This window comes from Cryptomeria japonica, unplaced genomic scaffold (assembly GCF_030272615.1).
Source record: "Cryptomeria japonica unplaced genomic scaffold, Sugi_1.0 HiC_scaffold_1536, whole genome shotgun sequence".
Classification (NCBI taxonomy): domain Eukaryota; kingdom Viridiplantae; phylum Streptophyta; class Pinopsida; order Cupressales; family Cupressaceae; genus Cryptomeria; species Cryptomeria japonica.
The window spans coordinates 4,112-25,000 of NW_026729919.1; the positions used below are offsets into that span (position 1 = coordinate 4,112).

At 60.7% G+C, this 20,889-nt stretch overlaps 2 non-coding genes across 2 annotated transcripts; both read right to left on the minus strand.

Moving 5' to 3' along the window:
- Positions 1–1,605: 1,605 nt before the first annotated feature.
- On the minus strand, positions 1,606–1,724 carry LOC131873340 (5S ribosomal RNA). Its single transcript, XR_009371315.1, has one exon. It is a non-coding gene; the product is annotated as a 5S ribosomal RNA (ribosomal RNA).
- A 7,817-nt stretch (positions 1,725–9,541) lies between these two features.
- On the minus strand, positions 9,542–9,660 carry LOC131873341 (5S ribosomal RNA). Its single transcript, XR_009371316.1, has one exon. It is a non-coding gene; the product is annotated as a 5S ribosomal RNA (ribosomal RNA).
- Positions 9,661–20,889: the final 11,229 nt, after the last annotated feature.

The window sequence follows — 20,889 nt, forward strand, 5'->3', positions numbered from 1 at the left end:
GTCGGAGCCCGGTTTGCCCCGGGTGCGCACCTCGCGTGCACCTTCGGCGGGGTTGCGCGCCCTGGTGGGCACCATGGTGCGCACCAAGGAGCGCTCCGAAGTGTGCTCCAAGGTGCGGCGTGCACGAAGTCGGAGCCCGGTTTGCCCCGGGTGCGCACCTCGCGTGCACCTTCGCCGCGGTGGGCACCATGGCGTGCACGAAGTCGGAGCCCGGTTTGCCCCGGGTGCGCACCTCGCGTGCACCTTCGCCGGGGTGGGCACCTCGGCTGGGTTGCGCGCCCTGGTGCGCACCAAGGAGCGCTCCGAAGTGTGCTCCAAGGTGCGGCGTGCACGAAGTCGGAGCCCGGTTTGCCCCGGGTGCGCACCTCGCGTGCACCTTCGCCAGGGTGGGCACCTCGGTGCGCACACCTTCTCAATGTTTTCTTGCCTTTTCTGGAAATTGGTGAAGGCAGCGCATCAAAGGTGCGCACCTCGGTGTGCTCCGAGGTGCGAACCCGAGAGCGCTCCGAGGTGCCCACGAAGTCGAAAGTCGGGTTAATTGCATTGTTTTCCCCGGGTGCGCTCCGAGGTGCGCAACATCGGCGCGCACCAAGGAGGGCTCCGAAGTGTGCTCCAAGGTGCGCACGATGGCGTGCACCTCTGGTGCGCACGATTCGGAGCTCGGTTTGACCGGGGTGCGCACACCTTGGCTGGGTTGCGCACCTTTTGTGCGCTCCAAGGTGCGCACGAAGTCGGAGCTCGGTTTGCCCCGGGTGCGCACCTTCGCCAGGGTGCGCACCTTGATGCGCACGCCTTGGCTGGGCTGCGCACCTTGGTGGGCGCCATGGTGCGCACCTTTCGTGCGCTCCAAGGTGCGCACGAAGTCGGAGCTCGGTTTGCCCCGGGTGCGCACCTTGGTGGGCGCCATGGTGCACTCCGAGGTGCCCAAGATTGGTGCGCACCAAGGAGCGCTCCGAAGTGCGCTCCAAGGTGCGCGCGAAGTCGAAAGTTGGGTTAATTGTCCGGTTTGCCTCGGGTGCGCACCTTGCGTGCACCTTCGCCAGGGTGGGCTGGGCTGCGCACACCTTGGCACCCGCGTTTCCTTCATTTTAAATTTTTTTTTTTTACAATCTCTCAAGTGGGAAATTCTATAATCTCAACTTTTTTTGCCTTTTCAGGAAACTTTTGAATGGAGCGCATCATTGGTGCGCTCCGAAGTGTGCTCCAAAGCTCTCTCCAGCTGCGTGCACCTGCCCCGGCCGCGCACCCGGCCCCGCCCAGCTTCGCTCACCTGTCCCGGGCGTCTGGTGCGGAACCTTAGAGTAAGAAACATCACCGTGCACCTTGGCCAACGTGCGCGACTCGACCGAGCGCGCACTGGCCGAGGTGCACACCGATTTCACCTGGGTGCGCGCGCAGCACCTCGGGCGCACCGGGGTGCGCGCACAACGCCCGGGTTGCACCGTGGCCTGTGTGCTCGGGGCGCCTCGGGTGCGCGCTCGGTGTCGCCCCCGCGCGCGCGGTAGTGCGGGCAGCGCACCCCGGCCCGGCCCGGCCCCGACGAGAACGCAAACGGGCAAAAGGTTTATTCAAATAGCATTGCGACGCCCGGCGAAAAACTAAAAAAGGGTGCAACACCGGGACTTCCCGGGAGGTCACCCATCCCAGTACTACTCCGGCCCAAGCGCGCTTAACTGCGGAGTTCTGATGGGATCCGGTGCACTAACGCTGGTATGATCGCACCCGTTATGAGCTTGTCGCAGTGTGTACTTAGCAAACCGCGACCCACGTGCGAATCCACCCCGGCCACCCACCCCCGTCGAGGTGCACACCCTCCCTCGCGAAGTGCGCCCCGTTCGCCAAGTGTGAGCCCTGCCCGGGTGCGCGCACCTTGCTAGGGCGTCGGGTGTGCACCCGGCCCGGCCTACGTGCGTGCACCTGGAGGGGGCGTCGTGTGCGTGCAGTGTCCCGTCTGCAACGCGGTGCCCACACACCACCTCGGGCGCAACGACCTGCGCTCACATGTGGGCCGAGTGCACCTTGGTGCATGTTCGGGGCGCCTCGGGTGCACGCTCGATCTTGCCCCGGTGCACCAAGGCGCTCGGTTTGCCCCGGGTGCGCACTTGGTGCAAGGTGGGCACCCAAAATAGGGATCAAGCACCAAAACACAAGTTTCGGGATGCAAAATGGGACCCAAGGACCACAAATGCGTTCCAAGACCCATGATGGGTCCACGAGAACAAAAATGTGTTCCGAGACTTAATAAACAAATATTGGGTTTTAGGAGAAGAAACATGCTCTGATGCCCAAAACGAGAATCGACCCCGAAAAGGCCACAGGCCAAAAGTGGGATGCGAGACAAAAAAAAATGGGACCCGAGGACCAAAATTGGGTTCCCAGGTCGAAGACAGGGCAACCGGACAAGAAACGACCTCTAAGGCTCGAAATGAGTCCCGACGACTAAAACTTGACAAGAAGCACCCATCAGGCACCCAACTCGACACCCATGGGATGCCGACCCACCCGGGCTTCCACCTAGCACACCTTGGCACCCACCCACCCTCGCACCCAACCTCGCACCCAACTTAGCACCTTTGAACCCACATTGGCACTCACCCTGACCCTGGCACCTTGGAACCCACATTGGCACTCACCTTGACCCTGGCACCCACCTTTGCACTCACCTTGGGACCCACCCTGGCTCCCACCTCGGCACCCACCCAGACACCCACCTTGGTTCCTTGGCACCCACCTTGGATCCTTGGCACCCACCCCGACACCCACCTTGGCACGCAACTTGGCTACTTGCCACCCACCTTGGCTCCTTGACGCCCACCCCGACAACCACCCCGTGACCTACCCTGGCTAGGGTTGGTGCACACCCACCCTGGTGCCCACCTTGGCACCCACCCTATGACCCACCTTGGCACGCACCTTAGTACCCACCCCGTTACCCACCCTAGGACCCACCCCGTGACCCACCTTGGCCAGGGTGGGTGCCTTGGTGCGCACAACTTGCCTGGGCTGCACACCAGGGCGGGCTCAAGATGGCACCCGCGTTCCGTTTTTTTCACTATCTTTCAAAACGGAAATTTTAAAATCTCATTTTTTTCTTTTTTTTGCCTTTTCTGGAAATTAGTGAAGGCAGCGCATCAAAGGTGCGCAATGCTGGTGCGAACCCGGGAGCGCTCCGATGTGTGCTCCAAGGTGCGGCGTGCACGAAGTCCGAGCCCGGTTTGCCCCGGGTGCGCACCTCGCATGCACCTTCGCCGGGGTGAGCACCTTGGCTGGGTTGCGCGCCCTGGTGCGTACCAAGGAGCGCTCTGAAGTGTGCTCCAAGGTGCGGCGTGCACGAAGTCGGAGCCCGGTTTGCCCCGGGTGTGCACCTCGGGTGCGCACCTCGCGTGCACCTTCGCTGCGGTGGGCACCTTGGCTGGGTTGCGCGCCTTGGTGGGCACCATGCAGTGCACGAAGTCGGAGCCCGGTTTGCCCCGGGCGCGCACCTCCGCCAGGGTGGGCACCTTGGTGCGCACAACTTGCCTGGGCTGCGCATCAGGAAGGGCTCAAGATGGCACCCGCGTTCCGTTTTTTTCACTATCTTTCAGAACGGAAATTTTAAAATATCGTTTTTTTTTGCCTTTTCTGGAAATTAGTGAAGGCAGCGCATCAAAGGTGCGCAACGCTGGTGCGAACCTGGGAGCGCTCCGATGTGTGCTCCAAGGTGCGGCGTGCACGAAGTCGGAGCCCGGTTTGCCTCGGGTGCGCCCTGGTGGGCACCATGGTGCGCACCAAGGAGCGCTCCGAAGTGTGCTCCAAGGTGCGGCCTGCACGAAGTCGGAGCCCGGTTTGCCCCGGGTGTGCACCTCGGGTGGGCACCTTGGTGCGCATGCCTTGCCTGGGCTGCGCACCAGGGCGGGCTCAAGATGGCACCCGCGTTCCTTTTTTTTCACTATCTTTCAAAACGGAAATTTTAAAATCTCATTTTTTTTTGCCTTTTTCTGGAAATTAGTGAAGGCAGCGCATCAAAGGTGCGCACCTCGCTGCCCACCACGGTGCGCAACGCCGGTGGGCACCCGGGAGTGCTTCGAAGTGTGCTCCAAGGTGCTGCGTGCACGTTGTCGGAGCCCGGTTTGCCCCGGGTGCGCACCTCGCGTGCACCTTCGTCGGGGTGGGCACCTTGGCTTGGTTTGCCCCGGCTGCGCTCCGAAGCGGGGTTATTGGAGCGCCGCCTCTTTTTTTGTCGGAGCGTTTGGTGGGGTTTCTCGCATTGGCTCTTCCGAGGCCCGGTTGCCACCCTGGCGCGCACGAAGTCGGAAGTAGGGTTAATTGCCCGGGTGCGCACCTTTGCCAGGGTGGCACCTTACCTGGGCTGCGCACCAGGGCGGGCTCAAGATGGCACGCGCGTTCCGTTTTTTTCACTATCTTTCAAAACGGAAATTTTAAAATCTCCTTTTTTTTTTGCCTTTTCTGGAAATTAGTGAAGGCAGCGCATCAAAGGTGCGCACCTCGCTGCCCACCTTGGTGTGCTCTGAGGTGCGCACCCGGGAGCGCTACGAAGTGTGCTCCAAGGTGCGGCGTGCACGTTGTCGGAGCCCGGTTTGCCCCGGGTGCGCACCTCGCCTGCACCTTGGCCGGGGTGGGCACCTTGGCTGGGTTTGCCCAGGGTGCGCTCCGAAGCGGGGTTACTGGAGCGCCCCCTCTTTTTTTGTCAGAGAGTTTGGTGGGGTTTCTCGCATTGGCTCTTCCCAGGCCCGGTTGTTGGGTGCGCTCCCACCCTGGCGCGCGCGAAGTTGGAAGTTGGGTTAATTGCCCGGGCGCGCACCTTCGCCAGGGTGGGCACCTTGGTGCGCAAACCTTGGCTGGGCTGCGCACCAGGGCGGGCTCAAGATGGCACCAGCATTCCCTTTTTCTCACTATCTTTCAAAACGGAAATTTTAAAATCTCGTTTTTTTTTTGCCTTTTATGGAAATTAGTGAAGGCATCGCATCAAAGGTGCGCACCTCGCTGCCCACCTTGGTGTGCTCCGAGGTGCCCACCACGGTGCGCAACGCCGGTGCGAACCCGGGAGCGCCCCGATGTGTGCTCCAAGGTGCGGCGTGCACGAAGTCGGACCCCGGTTTGCCCCGGGTGCGCACCTCGCGTGCACCTTGGTGCGCACACCTTGGCTGGGTTGCGCGGCCTGGTGGGCACCATGGTGCGCACCAAGGAGCGCTCCGAAGTGTGCTCCAAGGTGCGGCGTGCACGAAGTCGGAGCCCGGTTTGCCCCGGGTGCGCACCTTCGCCGCGGTGGGCACCATGGCGTGCACGAAGTCGGAGCCCGGTTTGCCCCGGGTGCGCACCTCGCGTGCACCTTCGCCGGGGTGGGCACCTCGGCTGGGTTGCGCGCCCTGGTGCGCACCAAGGAGCGCTCTGAAGTGTGCTCCAAGGTGCGGCGTGCACGAAGTCGGAGCCCGGTTTGCCCCGGGTGTGCACCTCGCGTGCGCACCTCGCGTGCACCTTCGCTGCGGTGGGCACCTTGGCTGGGTTGCGCGCCTTGGTGGGCACCATGCAGTGCACGAAGTCGGAGCCCGGATTGCCCCGGGCGCGCACCTCCGCCAGGGTGGGCACCTTGGTGCGCACAACTTGCCTGGGGTGCGCACCAGGAAGGGCTCAAGATGGCACCCGCGTTCCGTTTTTTTCACTATCTTTCAGAACGGAAATTTTAAAATCTCGTTTTTTTTTGCCTTTTCTGGAAATTAGTGAAGGCAGCGCATCAAAGGTGCGCAACGCTGGTGCGAACCTGGGAGCGCTCCGATGTGTGCTCCAAGGTGCGGCGTGCATGAAGTCGGACCCCGGTTTGCCCCGGGTGCGCACCTCGCGTGCACCTTGGTGCGCACACCTTGGCTGGGTTGCGCGCCCTGGTGGGCACCATGGTGCGCACCAAGGAGCGCTCCGAAGTGTGCTCCAAGGTGCGGCGTGCACGAAGTCGGAGCCCGGTTTGCCCCGGGTGCGCACCTCGCGTGCACCTTCGCCGCGGTGGGCACCATGGCGTGCACGAAGTCGGAGCCCGGTTTGCCCCGGGTGCGCACCTCGCGTGCACCTTCGCCGGGGTGGGCACCTTGGTGTGCAGACCTTGGCTGGGTTGCGCGCCCTGGTGGGCACCATGGTGCGCACCAAGGAGCGCTCCGAAGTGTGCTCCAAGGTGCGGCCTGCACGAAGTCGGAGCCCGGTTTGCCCCGGGTGTGCACCTCGGGTGGGCACCTTGGTGCGCATGCCTTGCCTGGGCTGCGCACCAGGGCGGGCTCAAGATGGCACCCGCGTTCCTTTTTTTTCACTATCTTTCAAAACGGAAATTTTAAAATCTCATTTTTTTTTGCCTTTTTCTGGAAATTAGTGAAGGCAGCGCATCAAAGGTGCGCACCTCGCTGCCCACCACGGTGCGCAACGCCGGTGGGCACCCGGGAGTGCTTCGAAGTGTGCTCCAAGGTGCTGCGTGCACGTTGTCGGAGCCCGGTTTGCCCCGGGTGCGCACCTCGCGTGCACCTTCGTCGGGGTGGGCACCTTGGCTGGGTTTGCCCCGGCTGCGCTCCGAAGCGGGGTTATTGGAGCGCCGCCTCTTTTTTTGTCGGAGCGTTTGGTGGGGTTTCTCGCATTGGCTCTTCCGAGGCCCGGTTGCCACCCTGGCGCGCACGAAGTCGGAAGTAGGGTTAATTGCCCGGGTGCGCACCTTTGCCAGGGTGGGCACCTTACCTGGGCTGCGCACCAGGGCGGGCTCAAGATGGCACGCGCGTTCCGTTTTTTTCACTATCTTTCAAAACGGAAATTTTAAAATCTCCTTTTTTTTTTGCCTTTTCTGGAAATTAGTGAAGGCAGCGCATCAAAGGTGCGCACCTCGCTGCCCACCTTGGTGTGCTCTGAGGTGCGCACCCGGGAGCGCTACGAAGTGTGCTCCAAGGTGCGGCGTGCACGTTGTCGGAGCCCGGTTTGCCCCGGGTGCGCACCTCGCCTGCACCTTGGCCGGGGTGGGCACCTTGGCTGGGTTTGCCCAGGGTGCGCTCCGAAGCGGGGTTACTGGAGCGCCCCCTCTTTTTTTGTCAGAGCGTTTGGTGGGGTTTCTCGCATTGGCTCTTCCCAGGCCCGGTTGTTGGGTGCGCTCCCACCCTGGCGCGCGCGAAGTTGGAAGTTGGGTTAATTGCCCGGGCGCGCACCTTCGCCAGGGTGGGCACCTTGGTGCGCACACCTTGGCTGGGCTGCGCACCAGGGCGGGCTCAAGATGGCACCAGCATTCCCTTTTTCTCACTATCTTTCAAAACGGAAATTTTAAAATCTCGTTTTTTTTTTGCCTTTTATGGAAATTAGTGAAGGCATCGCATCAAAGGTGCGCACCTCGCTGCCCACCTTGGTGTGCTCCGAGGTGCCCACCACGGTGCGCAACGCCGGTGCGAACCCGGGAGCGCCCCGATGTGTGCTCCAAGGTGCGGCGTGCACGAAGTCGGACCCCGGTTTGCCCCGGGTGCGCACCTCGCGTGCACCTTGGTGCGCACACCTTGGCTGGGTTGCGCGGCCTGGTGGGCACCATGGTGCGCACCAAGGAGCGCTCCGAAGTGTGCTCCAAGGTGCGGCGTGCACGAAGTCGGAGCCCGGTTTGCCCCGGGTACGCACCTCGCGTGCACCTTCGCCGGGGTGGGCACCTCGGCTGGGTTGCGCGCCCTGGTGCGCACCAAGGAGCGCTCCGAAGTGTGCTCCAAGGTGCGGCGTGCACGAAGTCGGAGCCCGGTTTGCCCCGGGTGCGCACCTTCGCCGCGGTGCGCACCATGGCGTGCACGAAGTCGGAGCCCGGTTTGCCCCGGGTGCGCACCTCGCGTGCACCTTCGGCGGGGTTGCGCGCCCTGGTGGGCACCATGGTGCGCACCAAGGAGCGCTCCGAAGTGTGCTCCAAGGTGCGGCGTGCACGAAGTCGGAGCCCGGTTTGCCCCGGGTGCGCACCTCGCGTGCACCTTCGGCGGGGTTGCGCGCCCTGGTGGGCACCATGGTGCGCACCAAGGAGCGCTCCGAAGTGTGCTCCAAGGTGCGGCGTGCACGAAGTCGGAGCCCGGTTTGCCCCGGGTGCGCACCTCGCGTGCACCTTCGCCGCGGTGGGCACCATGGCGTGCACGAAGTCGGAGCCCGGTTTGCCCCGGGTGCGCACCTCGCGTGCACCTTCGCCGGGGTGGGCACCTCGGCTGGGTTGCGCGCCCTGGTGCGCACCAAGGAGCGCTCCGAAGTGTGCTCCAAGGTGCGGCGTGCACGAAGTCGGAGCCCGGTTTGCCCCGGGTGCGCACCTCGCGTGCACCTTCGCCAGGGTGGGCACCTCGGTGCGCACACCTTCTCAATGTTTTCTTGCCTTTTCTGGAAATTGGTGAAGGCAGCGCATCAAAGGTGCGCACCTCGGTGTGCTCCGAGGTGCGAACCCGAGAGCGCTCCGAGGTGCCCACGAAGTCGAAAGTCGGGTTAATTGCATTGTTTTCCCCGGGTGCGCTCCGAGGTGCGCAACATCGGCGCGCACCAAGGAGGGCTCCGAAGTGTGCTCCAAGGTGCGCACGATGGCGTGCACCTCTGGTGCGCACGATTCGGAGCTCGGTTTGACCGGGGTGCGCACACCTTGGCTGGGTTGCGCACCTTTTGTGCGCTCCAAGGTGCGCACGAAGTCGGAGCTCGGTTTGCCCCGGGTGCGCACCTTCGCCAGGGTGCGCACCTTGATGCGCACGCCTTGGCTGGGCTGCGCACCTTGGTGGGCGCCATGGTGCGCACCTTTCGTGCGCTCCAAGGTGCGCACGAAGTCGGAGCTCGGTTTGCCCCGGGTGCGCACCTTGGTGGGCGCCATGGTGCACTCCGAGGTGCCCAAGATTGGTGCGCACCAAGGAGCGCTCCGAAGTGCGCTCCAAGGTGCGCGCGAAGTCGAAAGTTGGGTTAATTGTCCGGTTTGCCTCGGGTGCGCACCTTGCGTGCACCTTCGCCAGGGTGGGCGCCTTGGTGCGCACACCTTGGCTGGGCTGCGCACACCTTGGCACCCGCGTTTCCTTCATTTTAAATTTTTTTTTTTTACAATCTCTCAAGTGGGAAATTCTATAATCTCAACTTTTTTTGCCTTTTCAGGAAACTTTTGAATGGAGCGCATCATTGGTGCGCTCCGAAGTGTGCTCCAAAGCTCTCTCCAGCTGCGTGCACCTGCCCCGGCCGCGCACCCGGCCCCGCCCAGCTTCGCTCACCTGTCCCGGGCGTCTGGTGCGGAACCTTAGAGTAAGAAACATCACCGTGCACCTTGGCCAACGTGCGCGACTCGACCGAGCGCGCACTGGCCGAGGTGCACACCGATTTCACCTGGGTGCGCGCGCAGCACCTCGGGCGCACCGGGGTGCGCGCACAACGCCCGGGTTGCACCGTGGCCTGTGTGCTCGGGGCGCCTCGGGTGCGCGCTCGGTGTCGCCCCCGCGCGCGCGGTAGTGCGGGCAGCGCACCCCGGCCCGGCCCGGCCCCGACGAGAACGCAAACGGGCAAAAGGTTTATTCAAATAGCATTGCGACGCCCGGCGAAAAACTAAAAAAGGGTGCAACACCGGGACTTCCCGGGAGGTCACCCATCCCAGTACTACTCCGGCCCAAGCGCGCTTAACTGCGGAGTTCTGATGGGATCCGGTGCACTAACGCTGGTATGATCGCACCCGTTATGAGCTTGTCGCAGTGTGTACTTAGCAAACCGCGACCCACGTGCGAATCCACCCCGGCCACCCACCCCCGTCGAGGTGCACACCCTCCCTCGCGAAGTGCGCCCCGTTCGCCAAGTGTGAGCCCTGCCCGGGTGCGCGCACCTTGCTAGGGCGTCGGGTGTGCACCCGGCCCGGCCTACGTGCGTGCACCTGGAGGGGGCGTCGTGTGCGTGCAGTGTCCCGTCTGCAACGCGGTGCCCACACACCACCTCGGGCGCAACGACCTGCGCTCACATGTGGGCCGAGTGCACCTTGGTGCATGTTCGGGGCGCCTCGGGTGCACGCTCGATCTTGCCCCGGTGCACCAAGGCGCTCGGTTTGCCCCGGGTGCGCACTTGGTGCAAGGTGGGCACCCAAAATAGGGATCAAGCACCAAAACACAAGTTTCGGGATGCAAAATGGGACCCAAGGACCACAAATGCGTTCCAAGACCCATGATGGGTCCACGAGAACAAAAATGTGTTCCGAGACTTAATAAACAAATATTGGGTTTTAGGAGAAGAAACATGCTCTGATGCCCAAAACGAGAATCGACCCCGAAAAGGCCACAGGCCAAAAGTGGGATGCGAGACAAAAAAAAATGGGACCCGAGGACCAAAATTGGGTTCCCAGGTCGAAGACAGGGCAACCGGACAAGAAACGACCTCTAAGGCTCGAAATGAGTCCCGACGACTAAAACTTGACAAGAAGCACCCATCAGGCACCCAACTCGACACCCATGGGATGCCGACCCACCCGGGCTTCCACCTAGCACACCTTGGCACCCACCCACCCTCGCACCCAACCTCGCACCCAACTTAGCACCTTTGAACCCACATTGGCACTCACCCTGACCCTGGCACCTTGGAACCCACATTGGCACTCACCTTGACCCTGGCACCCACCTTTGCACTCACCTTGGGACCCACCCTGGCTCCCACCTCGGCACCCACCCAGACACCCACCTTGGTTCCTTGGCACCCACCTTGGATCCTTGGCACCCACCCCGACACCCACCTTGGCACGCAACTTGGCTACTTGCCACCCACCTTGGCTCCTTGACGCCCACCCCGACAACCACCCCGTGACCTACCCTGGCTAGGGTTGGTGCACACCCACCCTGGTGCCCACCTTGGCACCCACCCTATGACCCACCTTGGCACGCACCTTAGTACCCACCCCGTTACCCACCCTAGGACCCACCCCGTGACCCACCTTGGCCAGGGTGGGTGCACCCACCCTGGTGCCCACCTTGGCACCCACCCATCCTAGCACCCAGCCTGTGACCGGGCTTGGAACCCAACCTTGCACCCGCACCCGTCTTGGCCAGTGTGGGTGCGCACCCATCCTGGCACCCACGTTGTGACACACCCTTTAACCCACGCACCCTAGCACCCACGTTGGCACCCACCTTGGAACCCAACCTAGCAACTTGGCACCCACCCCGTGACCCACCTTGGCATCCACCATAGCAGTCGCCGACTTGGCACCCACCTCGGCACCCACCTTGACACTTGTGGACCCACCTTGCCACTCACCCTAGCATCGACCCATCCTAGCACCCACCCTGGCACCTTTGCACCCTAGCACTCACCCATCCTAGCACCTAACCTGTGACCCACCTTGACACTCACCCTCGCACCCACCTTGGAACCCAACCTAGCACCCACCCACCCTGACACCAACCCTAGCACCTACCCACCCTTGCACCCACCCTGTGACCCATCTTGGCACCCACCCATCCTACCACTCAACCTATCACCCACCTTCTCACCCACCTTGGCATCCACCTTAGCACCCACCCACACTGGCACCTTGGCACCCACCTCGGGCAAGGTGGGTGCACACCCACCCTGGCACCCAATTTAGAACCCACCGAGCATGTTACCCACCTTGGCACCCACATTGCAGCCCACCCTAGTACCCACCCTATGACCCACATTGGCATCCACACCCTAGCACCCAGGCACCTCGACACCCGCCTTGACACCCACCCTAGCACTGAACCTGTGACCCACCTTGGAACTCACCCTAGAACCCACCCACCCTGTGAACCACCTTGGCATCCACCTTAGCACCCACCCACCTTGGCACCCACTCTAGCACTCACCCATCCTAACACCCAACTTGTTACCCACCTTGGCACCCGCCCTCGCGTCCACCTTGAAACCCACCCTAGCACCCACCCACGCAGGAGCCCACCTTGGCACCCAACCTAACACCCACGCATCCTGGCACCCAACTTGTGACCCACCTTGGAACCCACCCTAGTACCCACCTTTGAACCCACTATATCACCAACCCACCTTGGCACCCACCCTATGACCCTCTTTGGAATCCACCCTAGCACGCACCCACCCTGGCACCCACCATGGAGCGCACCCTAGCACCCACCCACCTCGGCACGCACCTCAACACCCACCTTGGTGTGCGCACTGCGCCAACCTCTCAAAGACCCTATGTGGTGCGCTCCAAAGTGTACACCTTTGGTGCGCTCCAAGGTGCGCACCTTTGGTGCACACCGAGGTGCACACCAAAGTGTGCACCGAGGTGAGCACCAAAGTGCACTCCAGGGTGCACACCAAGGCGTGCACCTTTGGTGCGGTCAATGCAAACGAATTCGGAAGTTGGGGTCGATGTCCTAATCGCTGCTGCAGACTACACGTATGAGAATCGGACAAATAGCTTTATATAGGGGAGGTGTTGCGTTTGATGGGTCGACTCCCCTGGTTGTGTGCACTGCACCAACTTCAAAGACCCTGTCTTGTTTAAGAAGTCAAAAGTTGGGGTGGATGTCCTAATCATTGCTGCAGTCTACGCATGTATGAGAATCAGACAAATAGCTTATATAGGGGAGGTGTTGCATTCGGTGGGTTGACTCCCCTGGTTGTGCGCACTGCGCCAACCTCAAAGACCCCGCATAGCAGAAGAAGTCGGAAGTCGGATTTTGGTGAGCACCAAGGCGTGCACCTTTGGTGCGGTCAACGCAGACGAATTCAGAAGTTGGGGTGGATGTCCTAATCGTTGTTGCAGGCTACACATGTATGAGAATCAGACAAATAGCTTATATAGGGGAGGTGTTGGGTTTGATGGGTCAACTCCCTTGGTTGTGCGCATTACGCCAACCTCAAAGACCTTGTTTTCGTTAAGAAGTCAAAAGTTGGGGTCAATGTCCTAATGGCTCCTGCAGGCTACACATGTATGAGAATCGGACAAATAGCTTATATAGGGGAGGTGTTGGGTTTGATGGGTCGACTCCCCTGGTTGTGCGCATTACGTCAACCTCAAAGACCTTGTTTTCGTTAAGAAGTCAAAAGTTGGGGTCGATGTCCTAATTGCTCCTGTAGACTACACATGTATGAGAATCAGACAAATAGCTTATATAGGGGAGGTGTTGGGTTTGATGGGTTGACTCCCCTAGTTGTTCGCATTACACCAACCTCAAAGACCTTGTTTTCGTTTAGAAGCCGAAAGTTGGGGTCGATGTCCTAATTGCTCCTGCAGGCTACGCATGTATGAGAATCAGACAAATAGCTTATATAGGGGAGGTGTTGGGTTTGATGGGTCGACTCCCCTGGTTGTGCGCATTGCGCCAACCTCAAAGACCCTGCATTGCGGATGAAGTCGAAAGTCAGAGTTTGGTGTGCTACAAGGTGTGGTCGAAGGTGCTCACCTAGGTGTGCACCTTTGGAGCACAGGAAAAGTGCCCTCCAAAAGTGCGCACCTTTGGAGTGCACAAAAGTGCCCTCCAAAAGTGCGCACCTTTGGAGCGCAGAAAAGTGCCCTCCAAAAAGTGCCCTCCAAAAGTGCGCACCTTTGGAGCGCAGAAAAGTGCCCTCCAAAAAGTGCCCTCCAAAAGTGCGCACCTTTGGAGCGCAGAAAAGTGCCCTCCAAAAAGTGCCCTCCAAAAGTGCGCACCTTTGGAGCGCAGAAAAGTGCCCTCCAAAAGTGCGCACCTTTGGAGCGCAGAAAAGTGCCCTCCAAAAAGTGCCCTCCAAAAGTGCGCACCTTTGGAGCGCAGAAAAGTGCCCTCCAAAAAGTGCCCTCCAAAAGTGCGCACCTTTGGAGCGCAGAAAAGTGCCCTCCAAAAAGTGCCCTCCAAAAGTGCGCACCTTTGGAGCGCAGAAAAGTGCCCTCCAAAAAGTGCCCTCCAAAAGTGCGCACCTTTGGAGCGCAGAAAAGTGCCCTCCAAAAAGTGCCCTCCAAAAGTGCGCACCTTTGGAGCGCAGAAAAGTGCCCTCCAAAAGTGCGCACCTTTGGAGCGCACAAAAGTGCCCTCCAAAAGTGCGCACTTTTGGTGCGCACCAAGGCGCTGGTTCGGTCGTTGCAGGCGAGTTCGGAAGTTGGGGTCGATGTCCTGAGCGGAGGTGCAAACTACACAGGTGTCGGAATCGGACAAATAGCTTATATAGGGGAGGTGTATGCTTCGATGGGTCGACTCCCCAGGTTGAGCGCACCGCGCCAACCTCAAAGACCCTACGGTATGGATGAAGTCGGAAGTTGGGTCCGATGACCAATTCGATTAGTAGGTATGCTCATGAGGTCGGAATTTGGGTCCGATGACCTGCCATGTGCAGGAAGGCGAATGTTGACACTGTGCGTTGCAAGGTGCACACCAAGGCGCTGGTGCGGTCTTTTTAGTCGAGTTCGGAAGTTGGGGTCGATGTCCTGATCGGAGGTGCAAGCTACACAGGTGTGGGAATCGGACAAATAGCTTATATAGGGGAGGTGTATGCTTCGTTGGGTCGACTCCCCGGGTTGAGCGCACCGCGCCAACCTCAAAGACCCTACGGTATGGATGAAGTCGGAAGTTGGGTCCGATGACCGATTCGATATGTAGGCATACTCGCGAGGTCGGAATTTGGGTCCGATGACCTGCCACGTGCAGGAAGGCGAATGTTGGCACTGTGCGTTGCAAGGTGCGCACCAAGGCGCTGGTTCGGTCGTTGGAGGCGAGTTCGGAAGTTGGGGTCGATGTCTTGATCGGAGGTGCAAACTACACAGGTGTGGGAATCGGACAAATAGCTTATATAGGGGAGGTGTATGCTTCGTTGGGTCGACTCCCCGGGTTGAGCGCACCGCGCCAACCTCAAAGACCCTACGGTATGGATGAAGTCGGAAGTTGGGTCCGATGACCGATTCGATATGTAGGCATACTCGCGAGGTCGGAATTTGGGTCCGATGACCTGCCATGTGCAGGAAGGCGAATGTTGGGACTGTGCGTCGCAAGGTGCGCACCAAGGCGCTGGTGCCGTCGTTGCAGTCGAGTTCGGAAGTTGGGGTCGATGTCCTGGTCAGAGGTGCAAACTACACAGGTGTGGGAATCGGACAAATAGCTTATATAGGGGAGGTGTATGCTTCGATGGGTCGACTCCCTGGGTTGAGCGCACCGCGCCAACCTCAAAGACCCTACAGTATGGATGAAGTCGGAAGTTGGGTCCGATGACCGATTCGATACGTAGGCATATTGGCGAGGTCTGAATTTGTGTCCGATGACCTGCCATGCGCAGGAAGGCGGAATTTGGGTCCGATGACCGAGTTGATGGCGTGCCATGCGCAGAAAGGCGGAATTTGGGTCCGATGACCGAGTTGATGTTGATGGCCCGCCATGCACAGGAAGGCGGAATTTGGGTCCGATGACCGATTTGAAGGCGTGCCATACGCAAAAAGGCGGAGTTTGGGTCCGATGACCGAGTTGATATTGATGGCCCGCCATGCGCAGGAAGGCGGAATTTGGGTCCGATGACCTGACATACGCATGGAGTCCGACTCGGGGGCCGATGTTCGATTCGATGACTTGCATTGTGGGTAAAGTCGGAAGTTGTGGTCTTTGACCCGATTCGATGACCAGACTTCGGCTGCTTGAGAATCGGACAAATAACTTATATAGGGGAGGTAGTGTTCTCGAGCATCCTCCCCCCGTGCCCGTTTATGTCGATTGATGCTGGTGCTCGACTGGTTGGAGCGCTCGGATGCAAAAATCTTGCACCAGGATTTATCGATTGTGATGGACACGGCAAGTCTCCTGATTGCTATGCAGGAGCTCATCGTGAATCTCTATGCGGCCTTGGTATGGACTCGACCTGCGGAATGGTTCGGCAATGGTAGTCGCTCCAACACGTCCTTGCAATGGCCACAGAGGTGATTCGACTAGAGCTCCAGTCTAGCTTTTGGGTTGCTTGGCGGACTGGTATAGCCGCGATCGAGTTCCGGCCATGAACGTTTTAGATAGCTCTTGGGCTTTCTGGGACGGAAGTCGGAAGTTTGGGCTGTTGTCCGATTTGATGACCATTCTTCGGATGTGTGAGAATCGGACAAATAACTTATATAGGGGACTGTGTTGTCTCACGCAGCCCCCTCCGTGCCCCTCTATCTCGACCGATGTTGGTGCTTGAAAGGGTTGGGATCGCTCGGATTTATAAACGTGCACCACCATTTGTCGAGTGTGAGGGACGCGGCAGGTCTCCTAAATGCTATGCGGGCGCTCTCTGAGAATCTCTATCCGGCCTCGACACAGACTAGTCTTGCTGAATGGTTTGGCACTGGTAGTCGATCCAACACGTCGTTGTTGTGGCCGCCTAGGCGATTCGATTCGAGCCCCCGTCTAGCTTTTGGGTTGCTTGGCGGATTTTGCCCTATCCGCAAGTGAGCTCGGTCCCTAAACGTTCGAGAAACCCGATTGCTATGCGCCGACTCTCTTTCTTGCGAGCCTCCATCTAGCTTTTGGGTCTCTACGGAACGGAAGTCGGAATCTGGGACCGTTGTTTGATTCGACGAGGCAGACTACGGTTGTGCGAGAATCGGACAAATAACTTATATAGGGGAGGTGTTGACTGGAGCATTCTCCCCCGTGCCCCTCTAACTCGACCAATGCTGGCGCTCGAACGGTGGTAGCGCTCGGATTTTCATTGAGCGCCAGCATTGGTCGATTTAGAGGGGCATGCGAGATTCCCGAATGCTATGCGAGGGCTCTAACGGAAATGTCTATTGGTTTCGGTATGGATGCAATTGCGAGTGGTTCGGCAAAGGTAGTCGTTCCGATGCGTCCATGTCGTGGCCAAATCGATAATTCGATTTGAGCCCTCGTATAGCATTTGGGTCTCTCGATGTGATTCCGCATTCCAGTCCCTTTGGGCACTGCTTGAGCCGCATCCCAGGGGGTTCCCTTCCCAATAATCTGCCTCGCAACCCGATTGCTATGCGGTGAGGCTCCTCGGCCGCCTCGGAACTATCTGTGTATCAGACGCATCGCGGGATAAGGGGTTGGCAACGGTAGTCGCCCCAAGCGCGTCCGATGCTTGGACCATTCCGAGGCGGCCCTGAAGCCTCTTCCGTCTAGCCGTTGGGTCCTTCTCGCCGCATCCCTCGCCTCGCACCCCGATTGCTATGCGGTGAGGCTCCTCGGCCGCCTCGGAACTATCTGTGTATCGGACGCGTCGCGGGATAAGGGGTTGTCACTGGTAGTCGCCCCAAGCGCGTCCGATGCTTGGACCATTCCGAGGCGGCCCTGAAGCCTCTTCCGTCTAGCCGTTGGGTCCTTCTCGCCGCATCCCTCGCCTCGCACCCCGATTGCTATGCGGTGAGGCTCCTCGGCCGCCTCGGAACTATCTGTGTATCGGACGCGTCGCGGGATAAGGGGTTGTCATTGGTAGTCGCCCCAAGCGCGTCCGATGCTTGGACCATTCCGAGGCGGCCCTGAAGCCTCTTCCGTCTAGCCGTTGGGTCCTTCTCGCCGCATCCCTCGCCTCGCACCCCGATTGCTATGCGGTGAGGCTCCTCGGCCGCCTCGGAACTATCTGTGTATCGGACGCGTCGCGGGATAAGGGGTTGTCACTGGTAGTCGCCCCAAGCGCGTCCGATGCTTGGACCATTCCGAGGCGGCCCTGAAGCCTCTTCCGTCTAGCCGTTGGGTCCTTCTCGCCGCATCCCTCGCCTCGCACCCCGATTGCTATGCGGTGAGGCTCCTCGGCCGCCTCGGAACTATCTGTGTATCGGACGCGTCGCGGGATAAGGGGTTGTCACTGGTAGTCGCCCCAAGCGCGTTCGATGCTTGGACCATTCCGAGGCGGCCCTGAAGCCTCTTCCGTCTAGCCGTTGGGTCCTTCTCGCCGCATCCCTCGCCTCGCACCCCGATTGCTATGCGGTGAGGCTCCTCGGCCGCCTTGGAACTATCTGTGTATCGGACGCGTCGCGGGATAAGGGGTTGTCACTGGTAGTCGCCCCAAGCGCGTCCGATGCTTAGACCATTCCGAGGCGGACCCGAAGCCTCTTCCGTCTAGCCGTTGGGTCCTTCTCGCCGCATCCTTCGCCTCGCACCCCGATTGCTATGCGGTGAGGCTCCTCGGCCGCCTCGGAACTATCTGTGTATCGGACGCGTCGCGGGATAAGGGGTTGTCACTGGTAGTCGCCCCAAGCGCGTCCGATGCTTGGACCATTCCGAGGCGGACCCGAAGCCTCTTCCGTCTAGCCGTTGGGTCCTTCTCGCCGCATCCCTCGCCTCGCACCCCGATTGCTATGCGGTGAGGCTCCTCGGCCGCCTTGGAACTATCTGTGTATCGGACGCGTCGCGGGATAAGGGGTTGTCACTGGTAGTCGCCCCAAGCGCGTCCGATGCTTGGACCATTCCGAGGCGGACCCGAAGCCTCTTCCGTCTAGCCGTTGGGTCCTTCTCGCCGCATCCCTCGCCTCGCACCCCGATTGCTATGCGGTGAGGCTCCTCGGCCGCCTTGGAACTATCTGTGTATCGGACGCGTCGCGGGATAAGGGGTTGTCACTGGTAGTCGCCCCAAGCGCGTCCGATGCTTGGACCATTCCGAGGCGGACCCGAAGCCTCTTCCGTCTAGCCGTTGGGTCCTTCTCGCCGCATCCCTCGCCTCGCACCCCGATTGCTATGCGGTGAGGCTCCTCGGCCGCCTTGGAACTATCTGTGTATCGGACGCGTCGCGGGATAAGGGGTTGTCACTGGTAGTCGCCCCAAGCGCGTCCGATGCTTGGACCATTCCGAGGCGGCCCCGAAGCCTCTTCCGTGTAGCCGTTGGGTCCTTCTCGCCGCATCCCTCGCCTCGCACCCCGATTGCTATGCGGTGAGGCTCCTCGGCCGCCTTGGAACTATCTGTGTATCGGACGCGTCGCGGGATAAGGGGTTGTCACTGGTAGTCGCCCCAAGCGCGTCCGATGCTTGGACCATTCCGAGGCGGCCCCGAAGCCTCTTCCGTGTAGCCGTTGGGTCCTTCTCGCCGCATCCCTCGCCTCGCACACCCGATTGCTATGCGGTGAGGCTCCTCGGCCGCCTTGGAACTATCTGTGTATCGGACGCGTCGCGGGATAAGGGGTTGTCACTGGTAGTCGCCCCAAGCGCGTCCGATGCTTGGACCATTCCGAGGCGGACCTGAAGCCTCTTCCCTCTAGCCGTTGGGGCTTTCTCGCCGCATCCCTCGCCTCGCACCCTGATTGCTATGCTGTGAGGCTCCTCGGCCGCCTTGGAACTATCTGTGTATCGGACGCATCGCGGGATAAGGGGTTGGCAGTGGTAGTCGCCCCAAGCGCATCCGATGCTTGGACCATTCCGAGGCGGCCCTGCAGCCTCTTCCGTCTAGCCGTTGGGGCCATCTCGCCGCATCCCCCACCTCGCACCACGATTGCTATGCGGTGAGGCTCCTTGGCCGCCTCGGAACTATCTGTGTATCGGACGCATCGCGGGATAAGGGGTTGTCACTGGTAGTCGCCCCAAGCGCGTCCGATGCTTGGACTATTCCGAGGCGGCCCTGCAGCCTCTTCCGTCTAGCCGTTGGGGCCATCTCGCTGCATCCCCCACCTCCTCGGCCGCCTCGGAACTATCTGTGTATCGAACGCATCGCGGGATAAGGGGTTGGCAGTGGTAGTCGCCCCAAGCGCGTCCGATGCTTGGACTATTCCGAGGCAGCCCTGCAGCCTCTTCCGTCTAGCCTTTGGGGCCATCTCGCCGCATCCCTCGCCTCGCACCCCGATTGCTATGCGGTGAGGCTCCTCGGCCGCCTGGGAACTATCTTCGTATCGGACGCATCGCGGGATAAGGGGTTGTCACTGGTAGTCGCCCCAAGCGCGTCCGATGCTTGGACTATTCCGAGGCGGCCCTGTGGCCTCTTCCGTCTAGCCGTTGGGGCCATCTCGCCGCATCCCCCACCTCGCACCCCGATTGCTATGCGGTGAGGCTCTTCGGCCGCCTTGGAACTATCTTCGTATCGGACGCATTGCGGGATAAGGGGTTGTCACTGGTAGTGGCCCCAAGCGCGTCCGATGCTTGGACTATTCCGAGGCGGCCCTGCAGCCTCTTCCGTCTAGCCGTTGGGGCCATCTCGCCGCATCCCCCACCTCGCACCCCGATTGCTATGCGGTGAGGCTCCTCGGCCGCCTTGGAACTATCTTCGTATCGGACGCATCGCGGGATAAGGGGTTGTCACTGGTAGTCGCCCCAAGCGCGTCCGATGCTTGGACTATTCCGACGCGGCCCTGTGGCCTCTTCCGTCTAGCCGTTGGGGCCATCTCGCCGCATCCCCCACCTCGCACCCCGATTGCTATGCGGTGAGGCTCCTCGGCCGCCTTGGAACCATCTTCGTATCGGACGCATCGCGGGATAGGGGGCTGTCACTGGTAGTCGCCCCAAGCGTGTCCGATGCTTGGACCATTCCTAGGCGGCCCTGAAGCCTCTTCCGTCTAGCCGTTGGGGCCTTCCCGCCCCATCCCTCGCCTCGCACCCCCGATTGCTATGCGGTGAGGCTCCTCGGCCGCCTTGGAACCATCTGTGTATCGGACGCATCGCGGGATAAGGGGTTGGCACTGGCAGTCGCCCCAAGCGCGTCCGATGCTTGGACCATTCCGAGGTGGCCCTGAAGCCTCTTCCGTCTAGCCGTTGGGGCCTTCCCGCCCCATCCCTCGCCTCGCACCCCGATTGATATGCGGTGAGGCTCCTCGGCCGCCTTGGAACTATCTGTGTATCGGACGCATCGCGGGATAAGGGGTTGGCACTGGTAGTCGTCCCAATCGCATCCGATGCTTGGACCATTCCGAGGCGGCCCTGCAGCCTCTTCCGTTTAGCCGTCGGGGCCTTCCCGCCGCATCCCTCGCCTCGCATCCCGATTCCTATGCGGTGAGTCTTCTCGGCCGCCGCGGAACTATACCTGTTATTGCTACTGCATCCTTCGGCTGGTAACCTCCTCTGCCGCCTTGGA